This window comes from Oncorhynchus gorbuscha, linkage group LG19 (assembly GCF_021184085.1).
Source record: "Oncorhynchus gorbuscha isolate QuinsamMale2020 ecotype Even-year linkage group LG19, OgorEven_v1.0, whole genome shotgun sequence".
NCBI lineage: Eukaryota > Metazoa > Chordata > Actinopteri > Salmoniformes > Salmonidae > Oncorhynchus > Oncorhynchus gorbuscha.
In genome coordinates, this window is record NC_060191.1 from 11860631 (window position 1) to 11870610 (window position 9980).

Consider the following 9980-nt stretch of genomic DNA (forward strand, 5'->3'; position numbering starts at 1 on the left):
CAGCTGTACATTTCAATGAAACATGGTGAAGCCCCAAAATTGCCCTCGCTAGAAGCCTGTGTTTCAGACATAAGGAAGTGGATGGCTGCAAACTTTCTGCTTTTAAACTCGGACAAAACAGAGATGATTGTTCTAGGTCCCAAGAAACCAAGAGATCTTCTGTTGAATCTGACAATTAATCTTAATGGTTGTACAGTCGTCTCAAATAAAACCGTGAAGGACCTTGGCGTTACTCTGGACCCTGATCTCTCTTTTGACGAACATATCAAGACTGTTTCAAGGACAGCTTTTTTCCATCTACGTAACATTGCAAAAATCAGAAACTTTCTGTCCAAAAATGATGCAGACAAAATTAATCCATGCTTTTGTCACTTCTAGGATAGACTACATTTACATTACATTTAAGTCATTTAGCAGACGCTCTTATCCAGAGCGACTTAAAAATTGGTGCATTCACCTTATGACATCCAGTAGAACAGTCACTTTACAATAGTGCATCTAAATCTTAAAGGGGGGGGGGGTGAGAGGGATTACTTATCCTATCCTAGGTATTCTGGAGATAGTCCATCTACTGCAATGCTCTACTTTCCGGCTACCCGGATAAAGCACTAAATAAACTTCAGTTTGTGCTAAATACGGCTGCTAGAATCCTGACTAGAACCAAAAAAAAAATATCATATTATGCAGTGCTAGCCTCCCTACACTGGCTTCCTGTCAAGGCAAGGGCTGATTTCAAGGTTTTACTGCTAACCTACAAAGCATTACATGGGCTTGCTCCTACCTATCTCTCTGATTTGGTCCTGCCGTGCATACCTACACGTACGCTACGGTCACAAGACGCAGGCCTCCTAATTGTCCCTAGAATTTCTAAGCAAACAGCTGGAGGCAGTGCTTTCTCCTATAGGGCTGAATTTTTATGGAATGATCTGCCTACCCATGTGAGAGACGCAAACTTGGTCTCAACCTTTTAAGTCTTTACTGAAGACTCATCTCTTCAGTGTGTCATATGATTGAGTGTAGTCTGGCCCAGGAGTGTGAAGGTGAATGGAAAGGCTCTGGAGCAACGAACCGCCCTTGCTGTCTCTGCCTGGCCGGTTCCCCGCTTTCCACTGGGATTCTCTGCCTCTAACCCTATTACAGGGGCTTACTGGCGCTCTTTCATGCTGTCCCGAGGAGGGGTGCGTCACTTGAGTGGGTTGAGTCACTGATGTGATCTTCCTGTCTGGGTTGGCGTCCCCCCTTGGGTTGTGCAGTGGCGGAGATCTTTGTGGGCTATACTCGGCCTTGTCTCTGGATGGTAAGTTGGTGGTTGAAGATATCCCTCTAGGGTGTCGGGGCTGTGCTTTTGGCAAAGTGGGTGGGGTTATATCCTTCCTGTTTGGCCCTGTCCGGGGGTATCATCGGATGGGGCCACAGTGTCTCCTGACCCCTCCTGTCTCAGCCTCCAGTATTTATGCTGCAGTAGTTTATGTTTCGGGGGGCTAGGGTCAGTTTGTCATATCTGGAGTACTTCTTCTGTCTCTTATCCGGTGTCCTGTGTGAATTTATGTATGCTCTCTCTAATTCTCTCTCTCTCTTTCTCTTGGAGGACCTGAGCCCTAGGACCATGCCTCAGGACTACCTGGCATGATGACTCCTTGCCGTCTCCAGTCCACCTGGCCATGCTGCTGCTCCAGTTTCAACTGTTCTGCCTGTGATTATTATTATTTGACCATGCTGGTCATTTATGAACATTTGAACATCTTGGCCATGTTCTGTTATAATCTCCACCCAGCACAGCCAGAAGAGGACTGGCCACTCCTCATAGTCTGGTTCCTCTCTAGGTTTCTTCCTAGATTTTGGCCTTTCTAGGGAGTTTTTCCTAGCCACCGTGCTTCTACACCTGCATTGCTTGCTGTTTGTGGTTTTAGGCTGGGTTTCTGTACAGCACTTTGAGATATCAGTTAACGTACGAAGGGCTATATAAATACATTTGATTTGATTTAGTTCAGTGAAGTATCCTCTCTCTACATTTACAGCCTTCTCTACTGCTCTCCCCCTGTAGCTTGGAGCAGAGCTGACTGGCTCAAATTAAGGCAGTTGCCCCTGTAGTTCACTGTTTCCCAGGCTTTGCCTACAGAGTACACTGACTGTTTTATATTGAAGTTAGTTCCTCCATGGCCTGTAGCTGAATTCAGTCAGTGATTTCACTCTGTATTTCCCCACAGCATGGAACTGATTCTACTGGATGTTACTGAAGCTGTTCCCTGTGTAGCACGTCTCTCCTGCTTTCTGTCTCCTCTTTTTGGAGATGTTTTCTTCGCTTGGAGCCTAATAGTTGTTTTTTTACCCCTTAAAATGTGAACAAAGCTGCGAGTAGCTGAAGATGTGATTGGGAGGATAAGGATGGATCATTTGTCATTGCTGGGGTTCCAAATCGTAGGCGGGCATCAAAGAAATAGAAATATATATATATATATATATATATATAAAAAAAGGTTGGAGTTTTAGTTTTTCCAAACGTTTCTTGAATATTTAAAATAATATTTGTATAGCCTAAGGGATTCATGTTATCTATTTGAGTCATTCATTTCCCATTAGTTTATTCAAATACATTTACAGCAGTGGTTGTGATACTGTAAATTAACCACCTAATCTAAAGGCCCAGTTCAGTCAAAAATGAGATTATCCTGCGTGTGTGAGAGAGAATACTGTGAAATTGTAAATGAGTTAATAGACCAATAAGAGTTCCAAAGCTCTCTGCCAATAACAGCTAGTGTTCAGTTTTCCCCTCCCTACTGAGACCACTCCCAGACAGTCCTAGCAATATTCTAGCATGAGAAATTGCTCTTTGCTAAGAAGCTATTTTGTTTGTTTTCAATGAAAATGGTGGGGAAAAAAGAATCGCAGTAAGGTACTTAATTGTTACCCAGAAATGGTTTGATATTGAGCCAAAATACGTCTGCATTGGACTTGTAGTCCTTCACACTCGCACCCATACACAGGTTAAAAATGGCAGATTTGGGCACTGTTAAATGCCAAAATTGGAACGCAGTGGCTGTACAGTAACTTATGCTATACATGACATCAGAGCTCTGGCTCTCTGCTTCACAGCACTGTACAGATTGTAGTGCTGAGCGATTAGTGCTTTTTGCGGTAGTTTCAGTTAGATTAATAAAAAATAATAATGGTTTTCAGTTTTGGTTCTAAAAAATCCAAATGCACTGTGCATTATGTGGCTTGAATGCTGTGACAACACAGAATAAAGTTCCATGATGGTAGTGATGCCCATTACTGCTTATCACTTATTAACCATCATTTATTCACATTACTTTAATCAAATATCTCAGTTATGTATATTACATTCGTTTTATTCGATGACTTGGTTTCATTTCAAGTCATCTCATCTCTATAGAGCGGCTGCCTATGCTGTCTTCCAAAAACACTATTTTAGTAGTTCTTCAAAGTAAATACGGCATACTTTAAAGACCGCCGAAACTGTCACTTAGATCATGTATTTTCAGGTAGAGATACCTCGTGCAGTCGATCGTGCATTCTTCTCTCTGTTATTTAGCAGGTGTAAAAGAAAAACAGACCGGACATGTAAGCGCGCAATGGATTGTGGTCATTGTAGTTAGTTTACAGCTGAAAACTTGGCTTCCTACTACATCACAGTTCGGGTTTGATCTGACTTATCTCTAGGAGAAACTGTGCAATGTCCATATTGAGCTCACAGAAAAAACCTAAACGAAATGGAATAAAAATAATTTTACAGGCACCTGTCAATTAGTTATTTTAAAAACAAACAATATACACCATTTTGGTTAATCGCACGACCAGAAATTGCCCCCATCCCTTCCAGTAATTGGTCAACTTTTGCACTTTTGTTGTCTGAGTGAGCAATATGCTGTACATTAGCATGACTCTATGTATTTTGAAAGATGACACATTGAGAATTATAATAAATACAGCTTTGATGTTTAGGGTTAGTCTTACTGGGGTCCTACACGTAACAGAAATACATTCCACACAACAGACGGACATGTAGTGTGTGTGCATCTATCAGTCACACATACATGTTAGTACAACCATTAGGTCACATGGGGGAGAGGCTTTGTGCTGTGAGGCGTTGCTTTATTTGCTTTTTGAAACCTGGTTTGCTGTTGACTTGTGCTGTATAAGATGGAAGGGAGGTCCATGCACGCATGGCTCTGTATAATACTGTACGTTTCTTAGAATTTGTTCTGGACCTGGGGACTTTGAAAAGACCCCTGGTGGCATGTCTGGTGGGGTAAGTGTGTGTGTGTCAGTGCTGTGTGTAAGTTGACTATGCAAACCTTTTTTGAATTTCCAACACATCGTTTCTTATAAAAACAAGAAGTGACACAGTCTTTCCTCAACTCTTAGTCAAGAGTCATAGTATTAATATTAGCCCTCCAATTAAGTGCAAGAAGTGCCACTCTGTTCTGGGCCAGTTGCAGCTTAACTAGGTCTTTCTTTGCAGCACTTGACCATATGACTGGACAATAATCAAGGTAAGGTCAAACTAGAGCCTGCAGGACTTGCTTTGTGGAGTGTGGTGTCAACAAAGCAGAGCATCACTTTATTACGGATGTCATACCGGCAAGCCACTTCACATTAACATATTATTCAATATTATAAAACTCATGTAAAAGTTTCTGATCACTATGTTGGATGTAGTTACAAGATGACATGGCATCATACCCTTGTTGCTCTGAATAGAATGAGCCTATCTTTGGCTATTGTGAAGAAGATTTGTTGGGGCACACACTTGAATTACTTATTTTTATGTGCACCAAAATTATGATTTGTTTTCCCTGAATTGCATTGTGAAAGCCTAATTGTAAGACAGTATTTTATAACTTAACTTCATGTTGGCAATAGAACAAGCTTTCACACGATGCCTTGTTTCAGGTTAACTGTTTGTGTCCTTACCTTTGGTCTAATATTTTCATAATCTCCAAACTGTTCCCTTTCAGTTGCTACCATGGTTATGCAGATGCTCTTCATATTTCTTCTGCAAGAAACATTTCAACTTAGCACTATTCGTATAGGCCAATTCCCACACGGGTTGGTGTGCAATTTTTTTATTTTTTTATTTTACCTTTATTTAACCAGGCAAGTTAGTTAAGAACACATTCTTATTTTCAATGACGGCCTGGGAACAGTGGGTTAACTGCCTGTTCAGAACGACAGATTCGTACCTTGTCAGCTCAGGGGTTTGAACTCACAACCTTCCGGTTACTAGCCCAACGCTCTAACCACTAGGCTACCCTGCCGCTTAGTATGTATATATAGTCAATCGATCTGTGTGTAATTAAGCAGTATAAATCATTAATTAGCTGTGGTTGGTTCTATGGTACCTGAGCCTAGGTGTGGTATCAAGTGCCAGGTCGTTTTGACCAGGGGCAGGTAGACACTAGAGGTCGACCGACGTAATCCAGTTGTGATGATGTAATTTTAACCACCATATTAGGCTATATCCACCTACCAGTATCTGTTTTCTTTGCGTTATTTTGGAACTGCCGATGCTAGGGGAAGGGCTTAGTGTTTTTCACATCAAGCTCACTTCTGTTCCATGATACTTTATCTCTGGACAATACTGCATCCTAAAGTCTTCTTCTCTAGGTCACTTCCAGCCCCTGGAAAAATGAGCTGAGTGTGGTGAACTAAAGGTTCATTTTTAATATTGAATCACTTTGATATACACTGCTCAAAAAAATAAAGGGAACACTTAAACAACACAATGTAACTCCAAGTCAATCACACTTCTGTGAAATCAAACTGTCCACTTAGGAAGCAACACTGATTGACAATACATTTCACATGCTGTTGTGCAAATGGAATAGAAAACAGGTGGAAATTATAGGCAATTAGCAAGACACCCCCAATAAAGGAGTGGTTCTGCAGGGGGTGACCACAGCCCACTTCTCAGTTCCTATGCTTCCTGGCTGATGTTTTGGTCACTTTTGAATGCTGGCGGTGCTTTCACTCTAGTGGTAGCATGAGACTGAGTCTACAACCCACACAAGTGGCTCAGGTAGTGCAGCTCATCCAGGATGGCACATCAATGCGAGCTGTGGCAAGAAGGTTTGCTGTGTCTGTCAGCGTAGTGTCCAGAGCATGGAGGAGCTACCAGGAGACAGGCCAGTACATCAGGAGACGTGGAGGAGGCCGTAGGAGGGCAACAACCCAGCAGCAGGACCGCTACCTCCGGCCTTTGTGCAAGGAGGAGCAGGAGGAGCCCTGCCAGAGGCCTGCAAAATGACCTCCAGCAGGCCACAAATGTGCATATGTCTGCTAAAACGGTCAGAAACAGACTCCATGAGGGTCGTATGAGGGCCCGACGTCCACAGGTGGGGGTTGTGCTTACAGCCCAACACCATGCAGGACGTTTGGCATTTGCCAGAGAACACCAAGATTGGCAAATTCGCCACTGGTGCCCTGTGCTCTTCGCAGATGCAAGCAGGTTTACACTGAGCACGTGACAGACGTGACAGAGTCAGGAGACACCGTGGAGAACGTTCTACTGCATGCAACATCCTCCAGCATGACCGGTTTGGCGGTGGGTCAGTCATGGTGTGGGGTGGCATTTCTTTGGTGGGCCGCACAGCCAACCATGTGCTCGCCAGAGGTAGCCTGACTGCCATTAGGTACCGAGATGAGATCCTCAGACCCCTTGTGAGACCATATGCTGGTGCGGTTGGCCCTGGGTTCCTCCTAACGCAAGACAATGCTAGACCTCATGTGGCTGGAGTGTGTCAGCAGTTCCTGCAAGAGGAAGGTATTGATGCTATGGACTGGCCCGCCTGTTCCCCAGACCTGAATCCAATGGAGCACATCTGGGCCATCATGTCTTGCTCCATCCACCAACGCCACATTGCACCACAGACTGTCCAGGAGTTGGCGGATGCTTTAGTCCAGGTCTGGGAGGAGATCCCTCAGGAGACAATCCGCCATCTCATCAGGAGCATGCCCAGGCATTGTAGGGAGGTCATACAGGCACGTGGAGGCCACACACACTACTGAGCCTCATTTTGATTTGTTTTAAGGAAATTACATCAAAGTTGGATAAGCCTGTAGTGTGGTTTTCCACTTTAATTTTGATTGTGACTCCAAATCCAGACCTCCATGGGTTGATAAATTTGATGTCCATTGATCATTTGTGTGTGATTTTGTTGTCAGCACATTCAACTGTGTAAAGAAAAGTACTTAATACGAATATTTCATTCATTCAGATCTAGGATGTGTTATTTTAGTGTTCCCTTTATTTGTTTGAGCAGTGTATTAACTTCCTTTTACACTGTTGGGGCAGTGGTTATACACTGCAGGGCTGATTGGCCTACTTTAGCTTACTAGTCTCTTCCTCTCTTTGTCAAGTATTGACCACAGAGAAGACAGATGCAGGACATTTTCTGGGATGTTTTTTTTTCTTTTCTTCCCTTCCATCCATCCACAATTCACATTGGAGAGGAAGTGGTGATAGGCTTCTTCTTCTCTTTTCGCTTGTCAAAGTTCACCTGCCTGCCAGACGGCTTTTGAGATTAAAGTTGCCTTGACGATAGAGTGGAGAGGTCAGGAGAGGCTAAAAGAGGATGATTACATTTCCCACTTTCTGCATTCCATCAAATAATAAGTGGCATTTGGTGGGAGGGTCTGGGTCTGTCAACTTCTGATTTATCTTTCAAATTGCAAACTCGTTAATCGGCATGTTGGTAAATACAGTTGAAGACGGAAGTTTACATACACCTTAGCCAAATACATTTTAAACTCGGTTATTCACAATCCCTGGCATTTAATCCTAGTAAAAATCCCCTGTCTTAGGTCAGTTCGGATCACCACTTTATTTAAAAAAATTGAAATATCAGAATAATAGTAGTGATTTATTTCATATTTTTATTTATTTCATCATGTTGTCCCAGTGGGTCAGAAGTTTACATACACTCGATTAGTATTTGGTAGCATTGCCTTTTAAATTGTTTACCTTGGGTCAAATTTTCGGGTAGCCTTCCACAAGCTTCCCACAATAAGTTGGGTGAATTTTGGCCCATTCCTCCTGACAGAGCTGGTGTAACTGAGTCAGGTTTGTAGGCCTCCTTGCTCGCACACGCTTTTTCAGTTCTGCCCACAAGCTTTCTATGGGCTTGAGGTCAGGGCTTTTTGTTGGCCACTCCAATACCTTGACTTTGTCCTTTAAGCCATTTTGCCACAACTTTGGAAGTATGCTTGGGGTCATTGTCCATTTCGAAGACCCATTTGTAACCAAGCTTTAACTTCCTGATTGATGTATTGAGACGTTGCTTCAATGTATCCACATAATTTCCTCCCTCATGAAGCCATCTATTTTGTGAAGTGCATCAGTCCCTCCTGCAGCAAAGCACCCCCACAACATGATGCTGCTACCCCCGTGCTTTACGGTTGGGATGGTGTTCTTCAGCTTGCAAGAATTCCCCTTTTTCCTCTAAACATAACGATGGTCATTATGGCCAAACAGTTCTAATTTTGTTTGATCAGGCCAGAGGACATTTCTCCAAAAAGGACTATCTTTGTCCCCATGTGCAGTTGCAAACCATAGTCTGGCTTTTTTTATGGTGGGTTTGTAGCAGTGGCTTCTTCCTTGCTGAGCGACCTTTTAGGTTATGTCGATATAGGACTTGTTTTACTATGGATATAGTTACTTTTGTATCTGTTTCCTCCAGCATCTTCACAAGGTCCTCTGCTGTTGTTCTGGGTTTTGCACTTTTTGCATCAATGTACGTTCATCTCTAGGAGACAGAATGCGTCTCCTTCCTGAGCGGTATGACGGCTGCGTGGTCCCATGGTGTTTATACTGCACCATATTGTTTGTACAGATGAGCGTGGTACCTTCAGGCATTTGGAAATTGCGCCCAAGGATGAACAAGACTTGTGGAGGTCTACATTATTTTTTCTTATGAGGTCTTTGCTGAATTATTTTGATATTCCCATGATATCAAGCGAAGAGGCACTGAGTTTGAAGGTAGGCCTTGAAATACATCCACAGGTACACCTCCAATTGACCCAATGATGTCAATTAGCCTATCAGAAGCTTCTAAAGCCATTACATTTTTGGGAATTTTCCAAGCTGTTTAAAGGCACAGTCAACTTAGCATATGTAAACATCTGACCCAATGGAATTGTGATACAGTGTTACATAAGTTAAATAATCTGTCAGTAAACAATTGTTGGAAAAATGACTTGTATCATGCACAAAGTAGGTGGCCATACCGACTTGCCAAAACTATAGTTTGTTAACAAGAAATTTGTGGAGTGGTTGAAAAACTAGTTTTACTGATTCCTAAGTGTAATGTAAACCTCCGACTTCAACTGTAAATGTTCTCTGCTTGATGGCTGTTTTTACAGATCTCTAAATGAGATTTGAAATCTGTGCAGCATTCTCCACCTCAAGTAATTCAGCTTGGTAGTACTACTGATGAAGGCAGGAGATGGTGAGACGCTTATCTTCTGTGATTTGCTTCCCAGGAAGGTTCATAGATATGGATAGTGTTCTATATATATATATATATATATATATATATATATATATATATATATATATATATATATATATATATATATTATATATATATAATTATTATGACGACGAATAGACTCTTCATGTCTTCTCAAAGCTCTCCCTGAGTACTGAAGCACACACACGCTGTCTCTGAGTAAAATAAAAAAACAGGGAATTTTAGCTGTTCAGGGTGAACTTAATCATTGCTGACATGGTCACAAACTATTTGGTATCTCTGAAGACAAATGGTCAGGCAGCGAAACACACACTGCACCGTCAGCCAGCCCGCTCAGTACTATGGAACTGTCTGTGGAACATGTTCTACATATTAAAATGAGCCAAGACGTGACTTGCAAGATAGTTCCGCCTTCTCATTCACACACACACACCCATATGGTAGGCACACAGACACACATTCATGCATGCAATAGGCACACACACACAG